General features: G+C 44.4%; 1 protein-coding gene across 15 annotated transcripts in view; it reads right to left on the bottom strand.

Moving 5' to 3' along the window:
* Window positions 1-22,942, bottom strand: part of adgrl2a (adhesion G protein-coupled receptor L2a) — a 797,903-nt gene that overhangs the window by 455,596 nt on the left and 319,365 nt on the right. For 2 of the 15 annotated variants that reach the window (XM_072574799.1, XM_072574798.1), the window contains exon 1: window positions 5,254-5,821. The exons of 5 other annotated variants lie outside the window; for them this stretch is intronic. The gene's annotated coding sequence lies outside the window, so the exon portion shown is untranslated. Of the gene's footprint in view, window positions 1-3,157; window positions 3,283-5,253; window positions 5,825-22,942 lie in introns of those variants that run through there. 8 more of the 15 variants (XM_072574800.1, XM_072574803.1, XM_072574801.1 and 5 more) reach the window with 7 other exon arrangements.

Genomic DNA, 22,942 nt, shown 5'->3' with positions numbered 1-22,942 from the left:
GAATCAGACCCTTTGGTCCAACTTGTCCATGCTGACTAGATATCCCAACCTAATCTAGTCTAATTTGCCAGCACTTGACCCATATCTCTCTAAACCCTTCCTATTCATATACCCATCCAAATGCCTTTTAAATGTTGCAATTGTAATAGCTTCCACCACTTCCTCTGGCACCTCATTCCATACACACACCACCCTCTGCGTGAAAAAGGTGGCCCCTTGAAATCCTAAATTCAAGTATTAAACATAATCCAGTTTGCGTGTACTCAGTTTACAACCCTTACCTAACGACACTCACACATGCTGACTGAAATGTCCTGAAATACTCGTGTCAAGCCCAAACCAATAACGTTTAATTTGCTCCCCTCCACAGACAGTGCATGATCAGCTGAATGCATCCAGCAATTATTTTATTCAGCTTCACTTTCACAGTTTTTTTGTCTGTTTTTAAAGGTATTTGAAATGTAATGCCCACTCTAAAATAAACACTTCTCCTCTTCACTCTCCTCAGATTCACTGATCGGAACAAATGATTAGAAAAGTCGACTGGGGCACGCTATTGTCTGCACAAATATATTGCTGTATGTAACCCACATTTCTAGCATACACAACCCCTCCTAAGACCCACTCACAACTCAGTAAACTTCAACCACAGTTCTTGTCCTGATGTGCTGACAATGATGACTGTGTAACAGACACAGTGCTTCAGGGAGTACACATAAACTGACCCAGGTGAAACCGCCAGCCAACATTTGCTGAAAACAACTGAATAGATACAACTGATTGCTGCCCAACCCAGCTGACATCCCGATTGGAGTCGGCATTCTAACTGCAGGGTGGCAAAGCCATTGTATTTCTTTAGTTACTCTCTCTCTCTCTCTCATTCTCAAATAGCCGAGGTGTTATTAGCAAGCAGCCTCTTCCTTGTGAAAAAGAACCACATACTTTGTAAATAACAAGTCTGTGCAGATAGACAGCTTGCAGATACATTGTGAAAGCTGGAAGAAATTGGGGTGTGGGGAAGGAGAATTGGAAATACATGTACACAGCAGCAATTTTGTTGTTTTGCAAGCTCCTCCAAATCACGCAGTGAATTATTAACCATAATCTGCGATGCATTGAGTTTTGAGCCATGATTGAAGATTATTATTTTCAAACAATACGCTACGGCAAGTAAATTATACGCTTTTTACAGGTTCTGCAGCAGGAGACCTCTAGGTTCCCACTCCTTCATGCTCACAACCATCTGAGAGTTCGCTCCCTACAATGATGCAAATAAACCGTAAAAAATCTAGACCGCATTTATCTGACAGCCCGCGTAGAATTGCTGCACACTGATCAACAAACAGATGATGACTTCATTTCAGAATAGGAAAATGGTATAAAAATAAATGCAGAACTTGGGAGGGAGGAGGGGATATAAAACAGTCAGTTCAAACGTTGAATTTGCAACACTAAAGTGACGGCAATATCGAAAGGAGATCATCCTCGCATTCCAATTGATTGCACTGCCTTCAGGAAACCACTCTAAATTATTTAGTCTAAACTACTAAAATATAAAGCTTTGCAATCTGGAACCATGTTTTGAAGTCAAAAGGATTTGCCAAATTGTTCAGCTGCTAGTGGCTCATGTTTTTATAAAAGGAAGAAAAAATTCCTACCACTTTTAACTTTGTAGTCAAGATACTATTATCCGAACCACTGCCACTCTGTATTCCTCGACAAAACTTCTACTTGGGAGCACATTGTCTCCAAATACCGTATCTCATCCCATACCTCAGCAGCAAATGCTCTCCTCGTTGACTGATATTGTCTTCACATTATTCCTCAGCTTCTCTCGCTCGCTCGCTCTCTTTCTCTCTCGCCCTCACACTCGTTTCCTTTGCTCTCTCTCAAAGGTGTTCACAATCTTCCCGTCGCTTGGTAGTGGCCAGTCTGCTTTGCTCGCGCCCCCTCCTTCCCCCCCCCCCCCCACCACTCCGCAACCAAAGCGGACGCGCCCCGTAACTGCTGAGCGGCCGCAGCCAGCATCGGTTGGCTACTCCGCCATGGAATGCGTCACAGCTGAGCCCACTCTACCCATTTGGTGGCAGGACCAGGTGACCAAGTGCAGGAAACACACCCTGATATCCCTCCCCACTCCCCCAGCCCCTCGCCACTCACCCTAACCCAACCCTCAGCTCATTTTCTTCCTCCTCGAGCGCTCAGAGGGGACGAAGACACCCCCGGTCATCGGAAGCACCAAGAATTGGCCAGTTCAACCAACCTGAGGAAGGTTGGGTTTTACTGGACTTGCTTGATGGGAGCAGACCAACCAGTTGGTTAAATTAACCAAGCTAGCTGAGGTGCAGAATGATTGCATTGCTAAATGGCTTGCATTTATGTAGCAGTTATCAGGTCCCAGGGCGCTTTGCACGGGCGTAATCAAACATAATTTGACATGGAGCACAGAAGGAGATATTCGGACCGGTTGTTCATAGAGACAGGACTGAAACAGACTTGAGCAGAAAGAACAACAGAGGAAATGAAATTAATTAAAGACAATGAAAGGAACGCAGAAATATACAATTATGTGGCTCATGGAGTTAGGTAGTCAAAATACAACTCTTTTACACGGACCGGTACTGAGAAGGTTATACTTTGTGTGGATAATTATCACTGGTACATTTCTGTGAAAGATTAACGAGAGACCAGTGCAGAGACCTGAAGCAGCACTGTTCCTGCAGCAGCTTCAATCAAATGGAGCTCAGTAGACTCAGAGAACAGTTACAAATCTCGGCGAAACAGATAGAGGCAAATATTTCGCAATGGTTTCTCCTTCTCTGCCCTTCAATTCTCAGATACATCTTACAAAGGCAATCTCCAAATGCAGTCAAATTGCAACCATAAAACTAAAATGGGACTAGAAAATGGAAAATAAAAGCAGGTTTTTATTTCAAACCAACACAGTAGCTCCCTGGGAATAGGACTAACTTATTTCTGGTGCTACTTGTTTAAAACAATTTACTCTCACCCCATTCTGGCTTGCTCAGCTCAATCATTATCCAAGCTGAGGAAAAGCCAAAGAACAAAACGCTTCACTGAATTCTTTTAGAAAGAGAGAGAAAGGGCTTTTTTTTCGTTTTTAAAAAAAGAAGCTGTCTTCATAAAATCTCCTCACCTGTCTCAAAATCCAACACTGATCAGCAAATCCTTGTGTTTCCTGACACACACGGGCAGACCCAGAGATTGGAAGCGACAGCTGGGTAGGATATGATCGTGTCCTCCTCCCAACTGCAAAAAGTTGAACGATGGCTGGAGCTTCGCCCCAGATGGACACGGTACGGGCTCTGAGCTGAGCAAGACACTGCAAGCCGACCCTCCCCTCTCTTCCTACTCCCCCTCCCCAACAACATTCTCAAAACAAAACGCGAGGTAATCTGCAGATGATGGCTATTAACAAACAGTTAGCGTTCGCTTCACAATACACGGCTTCAAACACTCCTGCTCACCCCCAAGTGTGAAAAAGCAAATAAACATCTGAAGCAGAGAAACTGTCTTGATCATGTATTATTGCTTCAGTGAAATAAAGCCCGAGCGTGGAGTGGAAAGAGGTTAGGGCTTTCTTACATCGATAAAGGGAGACGAGCTGATACTTGGTCGCTGAATTTAAAAGGCTCTCTCTCCCTCGCACCAAAGCAACAGACGCAGCGACAGATTTCACTCCTTGCTGGGAGCTCCCCTTTCCCCAGCGTTTGGCGTTTGCATGGAACCCAAGTTCTGCACCTTGCGAACAAATGGTAAATGCCGAAAATGCTAATTATTTGATCTTTTCTTCCCCTTTATTCCTCGGTGCAACAGAGGCAGAGTTCGACTGGGGTTTGAAATTTGCAGACGCCTCGTTCAAAATGTATAACACACAGAATATCTTTTTTGGTGTGTGTATGAAAATCTTTTTTTTTTAATTAAATCTCGATCCTCCTTTTACTCCAACCGGCTCTATCTATGTGGCCCTTTCCACATTCACAGGCCCCTGTTGTAGTCAGAATCAAGACTTCACAAAGATTCGCCAGCGCTTTTTTGTGTGTGTGTGAAATCTGAACTTCTGGCAAATGTACAGAGATTCTGCCCTACTCTCCCTTGCAAGGTAGATCCCAGTTTCTTCCCTCCCAGCACCCCCTCCTTGCACCCCCCCCAAAATAAAACACACAAAACTTTTCATCAACTACAAACTACAGAGAAATTGCAAGTTTACAGTAAACACGCTGCGTGTTAATTGTTCCTTTTTTTAAAAAACCCTCTAGCGTTACAGAAACAAGCCTCCCCGTTTTACAAAATTCACAGCAAAGTGAAAACCTTCAATCTGAAGTTTTCTCTTTTTGTCTCAATTGAGGCGATGATCTGAAGAGCTTTGATATGTTAATACAAGCATCCCCCTCCGCAAACCCCTTCAGACCGGCTGAGAATGGCATTAAATTGATCGGCGGTACTCTTAAATAGCAATGATCTATTTTTTTATACATATAAAAGATAAGGTTGAGAAGGGGAAGGTTTGGGGGGGGGGGGTGGGGAGAACAGAGGCATCAGAGACGGAAGCAAACATCTGGTCATTTGTTCGATTGGATGATCTCAGACGATTCCACACTCCTTTGGAATACAGATTTTGATTTCCTTAAATCAGACTCTGCGCGCCTTCTCTAATCATTCCAGCCACACACACACACATTTAAAGATATTTCCATTAGAAACCTCCACAAAGCTGAACACACAGAGTCTGCATACAGACAGCTACTTTCAACCCTTATAGTTTTGGAGGGGGTTAAGTTATTTTTTTTCCGCTATTGGTCTTTGAACGCTGGCTATTTGGGGAAATTCCCCCCCCCCCCCCCCACCTCACACAACAAATGGGAAGATTTTGAACTCAACGATTTTGCAATTCTTTTGAAAGGAATGAAAGATCCAACTCCACGCACAATGCAAAAAAAAACCCCAAGTGATTCTTAAAAGACTCGCTCATAACAAACTCCCCACCTTCGGTGCATGTATTAAAAAAAAGACTTTCTATGTAATAATCTGAACTGATTTTCTTGTAGCGTCTGTCTAGCCTTCGCTTTTAATTGCTTCCATTCTCTCCCCCTCTCTCTCTCACACACACACACACACAAGTTCGGCAGAGCTGGGTACAGGAGATGTTTAAACATACTCACTCGCACAAAAATAACCCCTGAGTTCATCTGGCTGATACGTGCAAGCCTTCCCCAAGATAAAAGCGCTTACCTTGCTTTCTCCGGAGTGGAAGAGGGTGTCCTGAAGACATGCTCCAGAAGGGGGCCGCCCGAAGTGGTTAAAGAAAGTCAAATCCAGACGGGAAGCCCCTCACATCAACACCAGGCTAAAACCTTTAGGGCAGGCGTTTGCAGAGTGAATAATCTGGGCGTATTCCCCCAGCTCTCCCTCCCCAGGAGCTGCCGCTGACTTGGAGCATTTAAGTTGGGGGGATGGGGAAGAGGGTCCAATCTGTCTGGGGGTGGCGGGGGGGGTAGATGAATCCTTTTAAGTCCAAGCAGTTTGCAAAGCCTGACGCCCCATGCTTGCCGAGACCGAATCTGGCGTTTTAAAAGCACCGTGTATATATACAGAGAGAAAGAGAGGCGGCAACTGAGCTCAGAATTGCAATGAAACCCTTCTCTCTGTCTCTCCGGTTGCTGATGTAGACTTCATTTGCATTTCCCAAGATGACATTTGGCCCCTAAGGCGAGAATCCAGTGCCAGCCCCCTTCCTCCTTGATTCACATTTTCAGATGCTCCTTCCATGTGTGTTTAAGCAATGGGAGAGTGTGGAGCAGGGTGGGGGGGTGGGGGGAGTGTGAGGGGAGGGGAGAGGAGACGCGGTGGACAGCACTTCAGCAGCAGCTTGAACACACACACACACACACACACACACTAAAGGCAGCAACAGAGAGACTGAAAAGCCGAGTGCACAATCAATGCAGGCCCCTTTGGATGGGCTGGGGGGTGGGGGAGTGGGGGTGGGAGGGGGCTGGAGGGGAGAGGCAAGTTCTGACACAGAGTCCGTACTCGCCCTGAACTGGAGTTACCAGATGTTGTCAGAAATACGGGGGTGGGGGGGATTGATTCCACCAAACGGAGCCCCTGCACTGTACAGTTCAGCTCAGGCAAGGCTCGTGTAGAAATTCCTCGCCAGAAACAAAATAAAAGAGAAAGCAAACAGTTTAGATAAATGCCGACAGCGCAGTGTGTTCAATCCCTGTCCTATTGAATAAGGATATTTTGAAACAGTTGTTCGGGCTACAGGGATCAAAGAATATGGAAAGGAATCAGGCTGAATGAGCTGGGTGATCAGCCATGATCATACTGAACAGCATGAGGAGACTCAAAGGGCCGAATGGCCGACTGCTACTCATGTTTTCTGCTTCTGCTATTGTCCCGTTTCAGGGTCTGAGATTCCCCCTTTTTTAAATTCTTGTCTGGGGTGTGGATGTTAACCTTAAGGCTGGGATTTGTGATTCAATTCCTCGACGTGGTTCTCTCAGCCACTTCAGAGGGCAATTAGGAGTCAACCGCATTGCTGAGCTTCCCAGACTTCCAGCTACTCTCCTCCATCCTGCCTCAGTTTACCGTCCAGGACACCCCCACCCTGAGTATTATTGCCTGGTTTGGAGTGTGCAACAGCCGTATTCCTTACATTAAAAAAAGAATCTTTTTGATTGGGATCTTAAACCCAGAGCCTTCCGAGCAGGTAGAATTTCTTGTGACAACTATTTTGCAGTTTCTCTCCGGCCAGTCTCTTTTTCTCCCCCTGAGCTGACAGTTTCAGCTAATTTTCTGCTGGTTACAGCATCAGAGCGTTGTAAGTGCTGCGGACCTATTGGTTGAGGTAGCCATATTTTCTCTCTCACAGGGTCTTTCGTCTTTGGATTTCTCTCCTCCCCGATGAAGGCGAAGGCTGGGTCATTAAAATAATCAAGGCTGAGTTACAATGGACAAAGAAGTCAAGGATTAACACAGCAATCTTGAAAACAGGAGCGGGAGGAGTCATTTGTCGCTTTGAGTGCTCTCCCCCTTCATCATGACCATCCAATGCAGCAGTCTGTTTCTGCTTTCACCACTTTCACTTCCTTTGGTCTCTTCAGATTAGATTCCCTACAGTGTGGAAACAGGCCCTTCGGCCCAACCAGTCCACCCAGACACGTTTACCCTGCACCTAACACTATGGGCAATTTAGCATGGCCAGTTCACCTAACCAGCACATCTTTGGACTGTGGGAGGTAACCGGAGCAAACCCACGCAGACACAGGGAGAATGTGCAAACTCCACACACACAGTCGCCTGAGGCTGGAATTGAACCGGGGTCCCTGGCACTGTGAGGCAGCAGTGCTAACCACTGAGCCACTTCCAAAGCTATCCACATCTAACACCTTCTTGAAATTGAACAATGTTTTGTTCTTGACTGCATTACGCAGAAGGAAAATTCCATGGGTTCACCAAGAAATTTCTCCCCATCTCAGTCCTAAAATGATCTAACCACCCCCCCCACCCCCCACCCCCGCTCCCCACCATGTCCTTAGAATGTGACCCCTGGTTCTGGACTCCCTAGTCATCAGGAACATCCTTTCTGCATCTGCCTTGGCTAGTCCCGAATGAACTTTATAGGTTTCTGTAAGGTCCCCCTCCTCACTCTTCCAGCGATGTAATTCAATCTGTCCTCATACATCAGTCTGGTAGAAAGATAGGGGATTATGGGAGAGGGTGCAGCAGACGAGAAAAAGAAGTTGCAACCACAATCAGATAGCCATGAATGGCAGAGCAAGCCTGAGAGGTCATCCTGACATTATAAATCTTGCTAAAATAGTGACTACATTTAAAATACTTCATTGGTGATTTAAAAAAAAATGCTGATAGGGATGTCCAGAGGTTGTGAAAGGCTCTGTGTAAATGAAAATCTTTCTCTCAAAGATGACGTATTCCTTGTTCAACTTTGCAACAATTCAGCACGACGTGTAGCCTCCACCCCATTAAGCAACCAGGAGTCAAGATGAACCATGATCAGGACACTGTCGATGAAAGAAAAACTGGCTCATGTCAAAAAATCCGGGCCTTTTTTTTAATTACTGTCCCCCCTTCCCCACGCCTGGCCACAACCCCACATCCCTCTCCCAAACTGTTTCCATCCAATTTATATCATTTGGACATCTGCATCAAGGGCAGATATTCCCTTCCTCAACAAAGCAGCTAATCCCATGTGAGCTCAAATTTTAAAAAATACAGCCCCCTCACATGGACTTTGCAACCACAGGAGTCAGCTCCGAAACCCCAAGGTAATCACTGAATCCCAACAGTGTGGAAGCAGGCCATTCGGCCCATCAGGCCTGTACTGCTGCTCTGAACAGCTTCCCACACAGACAAATATGAGGGAATCTGGGAATAGAGAACTGAATTGGATGATCATCCATGATCACATTGAGTGGCGGAACAGGTTGGATGGACCAAACGGCCTACTCCTGCTCTCATCTTTCAGGTTTCTATAAAATAATTTTAAGAACACCAAATGGTTGTCTTTTCCCAACTCAATGGCAACCTTGGGACCCTTGTCAAGCTGTTCTGACTGTGGTCAGCAACTCATGAACTCCATTTTATGATAACTCCTAATACAGATCAGCTTTCCCACTATATGTTTTAGATCATGGAACGATACAGCACAGAAGGGGGCCATTTGATGGTGCTTTCAAAGAGTGATCCAATTATTTTCAATCCTCGCCAGCTCTTCCCCGCCTCCTCCCCCACCCCACCACCGCCCCCACACCCCCCTCCACCAGTAGCTCTGAAATTATTTCCCCTTCAGGCATTTATCCAAGTCTGTTTAAAAGTTCCCACTGAATCTGTTTCCACCACCCTTTCAGGCAGCACATTCCGGACCTTAATATGCCACGTCAAAAAGATAGAAATTCTCATGTTGTCTCTGATCTAAGAGTTACCTCTGCTCTTTACATCAGCGCCATATTCAATGCTGCTTTTTAATTTCTCCTGGAGTTTTAACTCAAAAAAACAAAGCATTCTAAATTTTCTTGGAAACAAAGGGTCATCACAAACAAGCTTTCTCCCAGTTTCTTAAAAACTACTGAACTCCTCCCCTTCTCTTGCAATCTCAAAAATCTTTCACAATTGAAATGTGCCTTGATTTAATAATTGACTTCTTGATTTTCCTCCTCTGTTCTCTTAACTTTATTCCAATCTTACACTGCTGCTCTCCTATACCACGGGGCCTTCTCCTTGCAGAGTAAGCACAAGGATGTAATCTAATCATGAAGGCTACAGATAATGGTCATAAACCGCTCAACACTCGTCTTTACTATGCCTGACATTATCTGAAGCTTTCCATGAGATAAAGAGTCTTCTGAGGTCACAAATCTGGTAATGGCAGACAAAACATTGCTTCACTATTGAATCGTAGTGTAGCTCAGGAGGTTGCTCAGCCTGCTGTTTGCTCATGTTAACTCTCTAGTCAAAGGTTGAAACTTCTGAATGAATTTGCTTCCATCGCCCTTTCAGGCGGCCATTCCAGACCATGATTTGCTGCAACAAGACAAATAATTCTCATCTTGCCGCTGGTTCTTCTGTTAATTCTTTAAAAAAATTACCTCAGCTGTTTACTTTAGTGCCAACTTCAATGTCATGATTTGGAGATGCCGGTGTTGGACAGAGGTGTACAAAGTTAAAAATCACACCAGGTTATAGTTCAACAGGTTTATTTGGAAGCACTAGCTTTTGGAGCGCTGCTCCTTCATCAGGTGATTGTTCTGACATCTTCTATGTCCAACTCCTTTATGTCTGCTCTTTCAACTATATCCTCCTTTTAAAGCATTGTTCAAACATTTACATCGACGTCTGTCATGAAGCCTTCTATTGGCACCAAGCAGGGAATGAAATCTTCAAAATTCTCCCTTCGTCTCAGTGATAACCACAGTTCAAAGAGCCCTAGTTAATGTATCGCCAAACCAGGAGAAAATCTTTAGTCCTTGCCCTCTCAAAACTCTACATAATTTTGAACACCTCAAGTAGATTTCCCCCTCATATTCTCTCCCACAATGAAAAGTGTGACACGGTGGCTCAGTGGTTAGCACTGCTGTCTCATAGCACTAGGGGCTTGGGGTTCAATTCCACCCTTGGGCGATAGTCTGTGTAGAGTTCGCACATTCTCCCTGTGTCTGTACGGGTTTGCTCTGGTTCCATTCCACAGATGTGAAGGTTAGGGGGAGTTGCCATGCCAAATTGCCCATAGTGTCTAGGCTAGGTAGGTTAGATGAGGGAAATGCAGCGTTACAAGATGGGTTGGGTTTGGGTGGGATGCTTTTCAGAGGCTCAGTGTAAACTGAATGGTCTGTTTCTACACTGTACAGATTCTATGAAAAAGTCCAAGCATTTGATTTGGGTGATTCTTCTGAACTATCCTGTATTAATCGAGTGAAAAATGCCTGAGACACTTCCCACAGCTACCAGAGATGCACATATATTACAAGGGCAGCTTGGTAAATGCAGAAATTCAATGCTCTTTCCAACATTTACATTAAAACTGGTGATAGCATTAAAATCTCCCAGCCTATGGTAAGCTCAGTGGAACATCACTCATTTGACACAAACACAGAAATTGCTAGAGAAACTCAGCAGGTCTGGCAGAGAATGTGGAGAGAGAAACAGAGTTGATGTTTCGAGTCCAGAATGACTCTTCTTCAGAAGTAAAATGGTGGAAATTTTGATTTTATACACAAGTATTTCTCCTGTAATGCACATTCATTAAACATGATTTGGCTGTAACGCCATTAGTGAATTGCGGATCTCTTTTTTGTTAGAAAGCGTACTCCCACTCGCTGTTCGGCGATTCCATCCCTGGCACCTATTTGATTGGCAAAATACAGCCGATCCTCCGTCTGCAAAAAGCAAATTCACTGTGTTCAGCTAAAACAGGAATGTAATCCGCCCTGCAAGCGTTGAAATTGAGCTTGAAACTGGGAATTGTAATCTCCATTTAGAAGAAACTTTATTTCAAACCAGGATGGGGAAGAATCTTGGGGAGAACTGGAATTCTGTGTCAGCATCACGTGGTCAGTCAGTTCACGAGCTTTCTGATGAAGAACTTCATGAAAGGTACAGTGCTGTAGTGAGTGATTGTAGTGTTAAAGTGTTACATTTACTGTATTATTCCATTAAAATATATGATTTAAAGATTTACTTAAACTGTGCTATCATTTGTGTTAGGCCAACTACTATTTTTGTTTTGATTTTTACTGATAGTTTTGGCGGTTCGCCCCCAACCCTGATTTTCCCACAAGCCCCGTTATTTATATTCCGTGATTTTCCCACAACATGGTGTCACACGGGAAGGCGTTATAGGAGAACTGAATGGACTCTCGACCGAGGGAGAGGAGGAACAGGGTGGGGGGGGGAAACAGATGGTGTGGAGGCCCAGTGCAAAAGACAGAGGCATTGTTAGTAGTGGTGAAAGCGAAAAAGAAATGTAAAATGGACGCAAGGTAAAGTGCGAAAGGGAGAAAATGGGCTCTCCATACTCAGAGTAAAGACAGCAAGACAAGGCCTTGAGGGTGGAGAGGAAGAGGGGGAGGGAAGGATGTAAAAATCCTGAGAACAGACGACATTTGGTCAAAGTTAAAAATCACACAACACCAGGTTATGGTCCAACAGGTTTGTTTGGAAGCATTAGCTTTCAAAGCGCTTCAAAAGCTGGTGCTTCCAAATAAACCTGCTGGACGATAACCTAGTGTTGTGTGATTTTTGACTTTTTCCATCCCAGTCCAACACTGACTCCTCCAAATCATTATACGGTCAGGCTCTGTGGGTGTGGAATTTAATACTGAGACTTGAAGGCTGTTAAATGCCCAGCTGAGGTGAAAAATAAGGTTTTGTCCCTCAACCTTGTGTTGTGTCTTGTTGGAACATTGCAGCAGCCCCAGGAAATAAATATTAGCATGACAGCAAGGAGGTTTACCCTCACTTTCCAGTGACTTTCAGTCTTAGATTCATATGAAAGGATACGTCAATTTTTCCTCCCCACAGAAGCTGCTCGACCTGCTGAGTTTTTCCAGTTATGGTGCAGTGCGAGGCCATCATGGGCTACACCAGTGCCATTAGCGAGGACCAACCTCCTGCCTTTTCACCATCTCCCTGTACACCACTTCTACCATTTTGAGGCCTTCGACTGAGGCTGCCAGTGGATCCTCAGCCTCACTGATACTAATTCACATCGTTAAAAACACTTTAAATTTCTTTTTGTGTTCATTGGAGGTGGGCTTTGCTGGCTCAGCCAACATTTATCGCCCACAGAGCGGTTCAACATCAATGCTGTTGATGTGGAGTCACACAGAGGACAGACCAGGTAAGGATTTCCTTCCCTGAAGGACATTAGCAATCTTCCGGACAACTGTTTCAGGGACATCATTAGATCTTAATTCCAAGTTTATTTGAACTCAACTTCCACATCTGCCATGGCTGGATTTGAACCTGATTGCTGATGAATGGCTTTTTCCCGAAACGTCGATTTTCCTGCTCCTCGGATGCCGCCTGACTAGCTGAGCTTTTCCAGCACCACTCTAATCTAGACTCTGGATTTGAACCTGACTCCCCAGAACATTCCCAGTGTCTCTAGTTTCATAGTCTAGTTTTCCCACCATATCTCTACATTATTTTATATTAACACATGGATTAGCTGGATTAGTAGCCTAACAATAATGTAACTCGGCCATCACAATGGTATCAGGAAAAAGTGAGGACTGCAAATGCTGGAGATCAGAGTTGAGAATGTGACACTGGAAAAGCACAGCAGGTCAGGCAGTATGCATCACAATGACATTGCCAAAATCCAGGCTCAACAGCACCTTTAACTCCCCATACCAATCGACAAGGAGCAGGAGTGAGTCTGCAATTTCGGTCAGACTGAGAAATGGTAAATGCTCAACTTTACCAAAACTGGTTTTATTGTCCTCTAAGATCAAAACACACGTCAGGTACTGGACAGGCCAGATGCAGGAAGAATGTTTCCAATGTTGGGGAAGTCCAGGACTAGAGGGTCACAGTCTATGAATAAGGGCTAAGCTATTCAGGACTGAGATGAGGAAGAATTCTTCACTCAGAGAGTTGTGAACCTGTGGAACTCTCTCCCACAGGAAGCTGTTAGGGCTAGTTCATTGGGTAGATTCATGAGGGAGCTGGATCCCTTTGGTTAAAGGGATCGGGGTTATGGAGAGAAAGCGAGAATGGGATACTGAGATTGCATGATCAGCCATGATCATATTGAAGAGTGGTGCAGGCTCGAAGGGCCGAATGGCCTACTCCTCCACTGATTTTCTATGTTTTCTCATCTGTGTTCCTATATCATCCAACTGAGGAGCAATGTCAGGGTTCGTTTGCCAACACATGAGTGGAAACTGCAGCCATTGCCTTATTAAGGATAATGAAATAATTTGTGCAGTCCTCACAGCCCCTTAAAATGCTGCTCCACCTTTTCAGGGGAAGAAGTAAAAGCACAGAAAAGGCAGCAAAGAGAGAGGAATGTATATGACAAATGCACTTTAGCTCCTACTCTGTGATTGATGGATTAATAGAATTATCCCATTAAATATAGTTTCCAGGCAAGATGTATTAAGACATAACAGGGATAGATTTTGCATGTTTATATCTAAGTCAAATTGATCTTTTTTCGAACAGATTCTTTTATTTTGACATTCAGCAAGCGTGGACCTTTTGAGTTATTTGCTACTGATGGGCTCGCACCCTGGGAGTCTGACAGGGATTTCTCAGAGAAGGAAGCGGACAGGATTGCAATAAAGGTTCAAATTAAGAAGGCCCTCTGGATCATTGGATCTGAGCTTTATTAGCAACCAGTTCTACCTTTTTTCTCATTATAGCGTCAATCTGTTTCTTCTTAAAGTAGTCTGGTGTGCTAGCCTCCGCTGCTCTTCCCCGGTAACCCAATTTACAATGACCATTATCTCAGTAAGCAGACTTACCAGATAGACATCAGTACCCTGCAGTGCTTATCGCACACTTCATTTTGGGTCCTTAATTCTGACACATGCCTGAGGCCTACCATTGTTAAGGCACGTTGGAGCCTTCTAATTAATTCTTGAAGGTGTACAACAACAACATACATTAGGATAGCACAATTCACGACGACAGTGGATAAATGGAATGTTGTCTGTTAATTCACTAAAGTGATCGCCAGCTGGTGACAGAAGCATTGTCAAACAGCATTTAACAAGGCGTCACATCTGGGGATATTTGGGCGATTAAGGGAAATGACGTCCAAGAGTTAGGTTTTAAGAGTGTGTTGAAAGGGGCAGGGACCTTATAGCAGAGCACTCCAGAGCTTAGAGCCCAGGCAGAGGAAGATGGCGGTCATGAATGGAAGGATGTGAAGGAAACAGGAGTACAGAAGAGGCCGGAGCTGGCAACTACACCTCAGTCATAAAGTCTTACAGCACAGAAACAGGCCCTTCGGTCCAACCAGTCCATGTCAACCATCATCCCAAACTAAACTAGACCCACCTGCCTATGTTTGGCCCCTATCCCTCCAAACACTTCTTATTCAAATGTCTCTTAAATGTTGTAACTGCACCCACATCCATCACTTCTTCTGGAAGCTCACTCCACACACAAACCATTCTCTGTGCAAAAACATTTCCCCTCACGTCTTTTATTAAATCTTTCTCTTCGCACCTTCAAAATGAAGCCCCTCATCTTGAAATTCCCCACTCTAGGGAAAAGACATCTGCCAGTCACTTTATCGATACCTCTCATTATTTTAAAAACTTCTATAAGTTCATCTCTCAACCTCCAATGCTCCAGTGAAAACAGTCCCAGACTATCCAGTCTCTACATACAACTCAAACCCTCCAATCACCTCCAAACCCTCCAAACATTTACAGTGTTTTAGCTTTTATTAATAGAGGGATCGAGTTCCAGAACCATGAGGTTATGCTACAGCTGTACAAAACTCTGGTGCGGCCGCACTTGGAGTATTGTGTACAGTTCTGGTCACCGCATTATAAGAAGGATGTGGAAGCTTTGGAAAGGGTGCAGAGAAGATTTAGGAGGATGTTGCCTGGTATGGAGGGAAGGTCTTACGAGGAAAGGCTGAGGGACTTGAGGCTGTTTTCGTTGGAGAGAAGAAGGTTGAGAGGTGACTTAATAGAGTCATAAGATAATCAGACGGTTAGGGTGGACAGGGAGAGCCTTTTTCCAAGTATGGGGACGGCAAGCACGAGGGGGCATAGCTTTAAATTGAGGGGTGATAGATATAGGACAGATGTCAGAGGTAGTTTCTTTACTCAGAGAGTAGTAAGGGTATGGAATGCTTTGCCTGCAACGGTAGTAGATTTGCCAACTTTAAGTACATTTAAGTCGTCATTGGACAAGCATATGGATGTACATGGAATAGTGTAGGTTAGATGGGCTTAAGACTGGTATGACTGGTCGGTGCAACATCGAGGGCCGAAGGGACTGTACTGCGCTGTAATGTTCTATGTTCTATAATCCTGGTAACATCCTGGTAAATCTCTTCTGAATCCTCACCAGCTTAGTATTATCCAGAGATCTCAGAAGGTGACACAGAAGTGACAATTTTGGACATAGGTACGTGTAAACTATTCCAGATTAGATGCATAGGGATTCAAAGAGTCCTACAGCACAGAGACAAGCCCTGTAGTCCAAACTGGTTCATGCCAACCAAAATGTCCATCCACACTAACCCCATTTCCCTGCACTTGGCGCATATCCTTCGAAACCTTCCTATCCATGTATTTGTCCAAATGCCTTTTAAATGTTGTCTTGACTCTTTCAATTATCTTGTTGTAACATATTTGTGCTGTCAACCAATTTCTTGGCCATGTTGGTGTGGGTGGGAAAGGTGGAACTGTACTGTCTGTGCTGCAAGGATGATTTCATAACTCACTTCTCTCGGTCAACGTGCCAGAGAGGAAATTCTAGGCTGGCAATCCCAGAGCTGTGGGAGTGCTGCACTGTCAGAGACGCTGTCTTTTCAATGAGCTGATGAACTAAGGTCCATTCTGACCTCTCTGGTGGACATCAAAGAACCTACTTCAAACAGAGCTCATGGAAGTTCTCCCCATTATCCTGGGCCAACATTTACTCTCCACAACCAACTGAGATGAAAAAAAACAGATTATTTGGCTATTATCACAGTACTGTTTGTGCAGCATTGCAAATTAACTACACTGCTAGTTACATCAATACATTGATTACACTTTGAGGGAGTGTTTTATTGGTTGAAAAACAGGTCGGACATCCTGTGGTTATGAACTACATTAAACAATTGCAAGATTCTTCTGTTCCTGCAGTGTCTGTGTTGAGTCAGATGGTAACACAGCCGCCCAGGTTCAAAGTCCCCTTGAGCACAAACGTCATGGTCTGACACCCCAGTGCAATGGTGAGGGAGTGCTGCACTAACAGAGGTGCCCTTATTTGGATCAAATGTCACACTGAACTCTTTGCCATCTCAACTGGATGTAAAACATCCCACTGTTTCAAAAAACAGTGAGCAGAAGATCTACTACACCTTTGCCAATGCATTTACCCCTCAACCACAAGAAAAAAAACAGACTACCTCGTTATGATCATGCTGCTGTTTGTTGGAGTTTCCTGTGAACAAACTGGCTTCTTTCCAACAATCCAACAGTGATGGTATCTCAAAAGTGACAACAGTGGCCATTGAACGTAGAACACAGAACTGTACAACGCAGGAGCCAGCCCTCTGGCCCACGATGTGCCGAACCAGACACCAAATTAAACAAATCCTTTCTGCCTGCCATATTCCTTCATTCCTTTTCATGTGCTTATCTAAAGCCCCTTAAACGCCCCTATCGTATCTACCTCCACCACCACCACCCTGGCAATGCGTCCCAGACCCTCTGTGGAAAAAACTTGCCCCTCACATCTTCTTTGAACATCCCTTCCCTCACCTGAAATGGATATAAAGCACCAGAAGTTGTGAAGGTGATACCTGAGTGCAAATCTTTTATTTCTCTTTTATTTTGCTTTATTCTGACAAAATCACCAACTTGGAGCATGCACTTGGCAATGCCACCCAACCTTTATTACAGAGGTGTACAGGGTGGTCAAGAAGGCATATGGCATGCTTGCCTTCATTGGTCAGGACATAGAGTATAAACATTGGCAAGTCGTGTTCCAGCTGTACAGAACGTTTGTGAGGCCACATTTGGAATACTGTGTACTGTCGCCATGCTTCCCAGAAGGATGTGGAGGCTTTGGAGAGGGCACAGAAACAGTTTACCAGGATGTTGCCTGGTTTGGAGAGTATTAACTATGAGGAGTGATGAGACAAACTTGATTTGTTTCCGCTCGAAGGATGAGGGGACGTCCCGATAGAAGATAACAAAATTAAGGCAGGCACGGATAAAATGGATGGTCTTTTTCCCAGGGTAGAAACGTCAATTGCTAGGGAACATAGGTTTAAGGTCAAAGGGGGTATGTTTAAAGGAGATGTGAGAGGCAATCATTTTACACAGAGCGTGGAAAGTGCCTGGAACCTGCTGCCAGAGGAAGTGGTGGAGTTGGATTGAATAGCAACATTTAAGAAGCATCTTAACAGATATATGAATAGGCAGGAAATAGAGGGATTCATGTCGGGGTAAAAGGATTTTAGTTTCAAAAGCCAAGGTGGGCAGAAGGGGCTATTTCTGGGGTGTACTGTTCTTTGAATAAAAGCCAATACAGGAAACTTTGACAGCAACATAACAGGGCTCTGGGGTGTCCTGAACTCAGATACATTTCTGTAATGAGGCAATGTAGATAACGAAAAAGAAGGTCACATCATATCTTTACCTACAAGGTGACCTTATAAGTTGTGACTGAGTATATTGCAAATAACAGTCATCATGCCTGAGAAACTGCTCAGTGGTTTCCGGTGTTAAACCAAGACCACTTCTTGCCTGTTCAAGTGGCTCTTATAGATCTCCTAAGCTGGCTGAATCTGTCAAACCAAGACAAATGATGAAAGGCCATTGGAACTGAAATGCTTCTCTATCCACAGATGTTGCTAGATCTGCTGAGTTTCTCCAGCACTTTCTGTTTGTGTTTGGGACACATTAGTCATTCAGCTCATTTTTGGAGGTAGGGTTCAAACTTGAAGGCACAGTCTATAAAGTCGGGGTCTCCGAGTTTGAACTGAGGTGAGGGTCTCTCAGAGGGCTGTGAGTCCTCATGAACTCTCCATCCCAGAGAATGGCACAGGCAGGATTATTGATTAGATTCCCTACAGTGTGGAAACAGGCCCTTCAGCCCAACCAATCCACACCAACCCTTCGAAGAGTAACCCACCCAGATCTATTTCCCTCTGACTAATGCACCTAACACTACGGGCATTTTAGCATGGCCAATTCACCTGACCTGCACATCTTTGGACCATGGGAGGAAACCGGAGCAAACCCACGCAGACACAGGGAGAATGTGCAAACTTTACACAGACAGTCACCCAAGGCTGGCATTGAACCTGGGACCCTGGTGCTGTGAGGCTGCAGGGCTAACCACTGAGCCACCATGCTGCTCAATATTGAATATTTTTAAAACAGAGAGGTTGAAAGATTCTTGCCTAACAAGAAAGTCAATGATTACTGGGGAGAGGGTGCAGATGAGAATTTAGAATTGAGGTCACGATCAGATCAGCCATGTTTTCATTGAAGAATGCAGCAGTGTAGACAGGCTGAATGACCTATTCCTGGTGAATCAAAAAGTGTGCTGGAAATGCACAGCTGGTCAGCTAGCATCTGAGAAGAAGGAGACTCGATGTTTCGAGCAAAAGCTTTTCATCAGGAAGCACTTGTGCTTGAAACATCAACTCCCCTGCTCCTCGGATGCTGCCTGACCTGCTGTGCTTTTCCAGCGCCACACATTTTGACTCTGAACTCCAGCATCTGCAGTCCTCACTTCCTCCTATTGCGGTTGAATTCCCATCTCTGAAAATGGCTGATGTGTTGGCCCACAACAGCAGCAGTAATTGCCTCCCTGCACATGGAAGGAGAGTTTTGCACCAAGTGGAATTGTCAAAACCAGCAGAAAAGCTCGTGGAAATTTAAGCACAGGGCAACTATACCCAAACCACTTGGCACACCTGGCTTCTGCAGATGTCTGTACTGGCTCAAGAGTGAGTTTCCCCAGAGCAGCTCAATCCATCAAAGACAACTTCCACTGATCCTGATAAACTGTTTTTTCAAATTATGTTTATTTTTTGCTTTTCATATGAGATCATAAGATAACGATGTTGCTGGTTTGCATTTTCCATCACTATTTACTCTTGAGATGGTAGTGGTGAGCTACCTTCTTGAACTACTACAGTCTGCTGGGTGCAGGGACACCCACAGTACTGCAGTGAGGGATTTTGACTCAGTGACAGTGGAAGAATGCCGACATATATCCAAGTCAGGATGGTGTGTGGCAAAGAGAGAAATTTGTGGACTGTGGTGTTCCTATGTACCCTCTGCTCTTGTTGAACTAGTTGGTAGAGGTCACTGGTTTGGAAGGCACTGTCTGGAGTCCCAGAGGCACACAGACACTTGGTCTTATATTCAAAAATGCTTTTTACAACAGAAAGTACTTAGTTTTCTCAAAACACTGACTCGTACATAACAATGAAACCATTAAATAGTTCAGTTCACTTACATGGGAGTCATTTTAAATATTTTTATGTCAAGCTATTCATAAATGAATGACTGAAAAACATTACCAGAAGTGTTTTATTTTAAGTGATTGCCTCATTTTTAGCTCCATGAATAAAGATGTACCACGTTATCATTAATAAAGGTAAGATCACCTTGGTTTCACTACAGCTTTCTTGTCAGAGAGAGAGAGAAAGACAATTTATGGAAACTTAACCTGAGAGTCACAATACCTCAGATGAGGGTAGAGGCTGTGAAAGAGTAGTAACATCAGCAGGAACTGAACTCATGTTGTTAGCATCACAAACCAACTGTCTGGTCAAATGAGTTAAAATAACCCACCATCACTAACAAACATGTCAAGAAATATTTTGAATCAACCTGTTCACAGATGTTACAACACACCTCCAGAGCAGGTAGGATTTGAACCCAGGCCTCCAAGTACAGACATAGTGACATTACCACTGTGCCACACTTTCCATTAGGGACACACTATATACAATGGGCAGAAAAGGAACCATTATGTTTTATGACACTGTCCCAAAGAGGAACTTCCTGCCCTAATGATACAAATGAGTTTTGATGGTAACTTGAACCGCAGTCTCATCAGTCAATTTCAAGTGCAGAGTGGAAGCCTTCGGTCAACGAAAGAATCACAGAAAAAGATGGATTGCATGCTCCAATAATGAATTGGTATATATGCCCACAATCCTGTGATCCAGAGATGAGAATTCTGCCAATTGATCCTGACACTTTTTAACTTGTAAAGATCATCATCCTTATAATTGGGCCGCCTTCCTGTTCAAATGTGCACGCTTTCGTCCCTGTTATAAACTCAAGACATTCCAGGGACAATTCATTATGTGTTAGCCTGCAATCGGGCTGCACTTAACTGGATAAACGGAATGCATGTGCAAGAGTCACTACGTCATGCTGCAAAATCACAATTAGATCATTGACCAGCCTCGGGCCCTGAAGGGTTTACACCACCGCATTGCCAGCAGAACAGCTGCTTCCAGGCAAGGGATGGATTTACATTGGCTTCAAGCCAGTATCCCAGGATTACAAGGGTTTATTCTACAAGTTTAACCCTAATACAGTTGACATATACCTCTCAGAAAGGTTAGAATGCAGCTCTGACAGTGGTCTCATTGGTAAACTTCTGCAGTGCAAGCTGAGAGAGTTCCAGGTTTGATGGACACTGGGAAGTGAGTTAAAAGATGCTAATGGTCACCTCTATGTGTCAGGGTGGGGCAAGTTTTCAGACATAAAGAAAACAATCCATTTCCCTAATCAACCTGCTCAGGAATGTTATTTCTGGAGCAGGTGGGATTTGAAATCAGACCCCTTGGTTCAAAGGTAGAGGCATTGCCACTTTGCTAGAAGACCCTTCCTACTTACCAACTTTCCAATTTATTTTCTAAAAGATGTTATCACACGTTTCTGAGCCAGATGGACCTTGAACCCAAGACACCACTAAAGCCCCTATCTAGAAACATCATCATTTCCCTGCTCTGGATGTTTGATGGGACTCAAGCCTAGACCCCTGAACATTACCTGGATTTAATAGTCTAGCGACAGTACCACAAGGTCATCACCTCCCTGGTCACATTGTCCCACGCCAGGTGCTAACCAGCAACTGCAAAGAATGAATTCAGCATGGGACAAGTGAGTAAATAAAACAAAGAACTGTGGACACAGGAGATCTGAAACAAAAACAGAAATTGCTGGAGAAACTCAGGAAGCCTGTGGCAACTGTGGGGAGAAGTCAGAATTAACGTTCCAAGTCTGATGACCCTCGGATAACTGAATTTCAACTGAAGCATTCAAGAGGGGCACTGGAAGACTATATGGATAGGAATGTGGTGCAGGGAAATGGGGGGAAAGGCAGGAGATTGGCATTGGGTAACAGAATTGGTGCAGGAACAATAGGCCGAATGGCCTCCTTCTGCATCTGTGATTCTGTGGGAATGGAAACAAACTCAGCTATGAGGTCAGGCCCCAATGCAATGAAACATCTAATTATTTATTGGAATACAACAGGTCCAAACAATGCAAAATGATTAACCATGAACATTGCAGCCTATAGCACACATTCCAAGCAAAGTTTCAAGCAAAATAAGAACATACAGTACTGTGAGAAACACAGGAGCTGTGGGAGTGTCTGGAGACAGAAACCTTCAGATCGGATATGACTCTTTTGTCAGAGCTGAAGAGAGAAGTGGGAAAGTAATTGGTTTTATATTGTGAAAAATATGTAGGTAGAAGCAAGTAGAACAGAAGGGAAGGCCTAAAGAATCTATATGGGTTCAGTTAGAGTTGGACACAGTTGCTGAGGAAGGAGAGGCTGAGAGAGATAGGTTCTTGATCAGCTGGGTTTGGGGGAAAGGGTGTCAGGTCAGCCATGATCTTATTCAATGGCAGAGCAGGCTCGAGGGGTCAAACAGCCTGATCTTGCTCCTATTTCTGCTGGTATTAATGATGTGGCTGCATAAAATGAGTTTTGGTAAACAGCTCATAGAATACCAGAAGACAAAAGGAGAACAACATAAGATCTGGGAGCAGGAGTAGGCTATCTGGCCCCTTGAGCCTGCTCTGCCATTCATGGCTGAACTTTTTGTGGACTCAGCTCCAACAATGAAGGTACACAAGATGGAAAAACTAACAGACATCCTATCAGAAAGAACAGTTGAATGTTAACCTCATTTCTTTCACCTTTGATGCATCAGACCTGCTGAGTTTCTCCAGCATTCTGTATCTCAACACCATATTCCCGTTTTCTCTTAATATCCGGCACGGTGGCACAGTGGTTAGCACTGCTGCCTCACAGTGCCAGAGACCTCGGTTCAATTCTGCCTCAGGCAACTGTCTGCGTGGAGTTTGCACATTCTCCCCGTGTTTGCATGGGTTTTCTCCGGGTGCTCCGGTTTCCTCCCACAGTCCAAAAATGTGCAGGTTAGGTGAGTTGGCCATGTTAAATTGCCTGTTGTGTTAGGTGTAAATGTAGGGGAATGGGTCTGGGTGGGTTGCTCTTCGAAGGGTCGGTGTGGACTTGTTGGGCTGAAGGGCCTGTTTCCACACTGTAAGTAATCTAATCCCTGAGGCCTTTAATAGCTAAAAGTTTATCAATCTCTTTCTTGAATATCCTCAGTAACCCAGGCTCCACAGCTCTGTGGGAGAGAATTCCACAGGTTAGCCAGCCTATGAGTGATGAAATGTTTCCTCATCTCAGACCTACCCTGAGA

The sequence above is a fragment of the Chiloscyllium punctatum genome, chromosome 7, assembly GCF_047496795.1.
Source record: "Chiloscyllium punctatum isolate Juve2018m chromosome 7, sChiPun1.3, whole genome shotgun sequence".
Classification (NCBI taxonomy): domain Eukaryota; kingdom Metazoa; phylum Chordata; class Chondrichthyes; order Orectolobiformes; family Hemiscylliidae; genus Chiloscyllium; species Chiloscyllium punctatum.
The sequence above is the reverse complement of the archived record's forward strand: the minus strand, read 5'-3'. Positions and strand labels throughout refer to the sequence as shown.